Genomic DNA, 918 nt, shown 5'->3' with positions numbered 1-918 from the left:
CAATCACAGGATTATTGGTGATTAATAAACTGAAATGAAAGCTTAAAAACAAATGATCACTCCAGAGGCTTCGTGTTCACCTGTTCTTGTTCTGCACATTCAGGATCTACTCTTCCACCTCCGGAGCTCTCTTCAGTTTAACAGACAAACAAATCTTAATTGTCTGACACAGGAATTGGAAAACATCACATATTGTCATCAGTACCTTTTGTAGTAGGCCAGCTCCTCCTGCAGCAGGAACACTTTGGCCTTCAGCTCGTTCCTCTCGTGGAGGACGTCCCTCAGCTCCTGCAGCGTGAACCGCGGCCGGTTGGGGTCCTTTGGGTCCAGGGCTCCCCCCGTCTCCTCCTCGCACAACGCCTCCTGCCGAGACGGAGAGACGCGTCACACGGAGGGAACGAAAACCAAAGGAAGGGAAGGAAGGAGGGCGGGAAGGAAGTGAGGATACCTTGGTAAAATATTGGAACACAGCAGGCATGTCCTCATCGTACATCGCCTCCTGGTGGCAAACGTTGAAGTCAGACATCGAGCCTTGTTCCAATACACCTGTTTAGTTTAGTTCGCCCCTCCCTCCAGCTCTTTCAGCCACAACTCACTTTTTATTTTCTGTGTTTTTAACCTCAGCAGTTACACACCTGAAACACTTCAGCATCACATGCAGCTGATTGAAGCCACTCATGCACTGAGCAAAGAAAACACCACAAGTCTTATTAATAAGTTTTCTATGTTTTCAAAGCACAAAGTCCAACTGAAATCACGTTCAGTCCTCCCTCCCTCTGGCCGTCAAATATAAAGTCTGTATCAAGGTTATAACGGCTTTACAGTTTTAATTATTATTTCATTTTGACTTTTTCCTTTTCAATTTCAGTTTAATTTTAATTTTTCAAGCAGGTTTGTTCATTTAGTTTCCTTTTTTTT

At 44.6% G+C, this 918-nt stretch overlaps 1 pseudogene across 1 annotated transcript; it reads right to left on the bottom strand.

The window, feature by feature from the left end:
* Positions 1–205: 205 nt before the first annotated feature.
* On the bottom strand, positions 206–907 carry LOC111648555 (RILP-like protein 1 pseudogene; annotated as a pseudogene). The gene is made up of 2 exons (XR_015436302.1): positions 449–907; positions 206–363 (listed from the first exon to the last, which is right to left on the bottom strand). The product of XR_015436302.1 is annotated as an RILP-like protein 1 pseudogene (transcript).
* Between the last annotated feature and the right edge of the window lie 11 nt (positions 908–918).

The sequence above is a fragment of the Seriola lalandi genome, unplaced genomic scaffold (assembly GCF_002814215.2).
Source record: "Seriola lalandi dorsalis isolate HSWRI2012SDOR001 ecotype SW California unplaced genomic scaffold, Sedor1 jcf7180002042737, whole genome shotgun sequence".
Taxonomy (NCBI): Eukaryota; Metazoa; Chordata; class Actinopteri; order Carangiformes; family Carangidae; genus Seriola; species Seriola lalandi.
The sequence above is the reverse complement of the archived record's forward strand: the minus strand, read 5'-3'. Positions and strand labels throughout refer to the sequence as shown.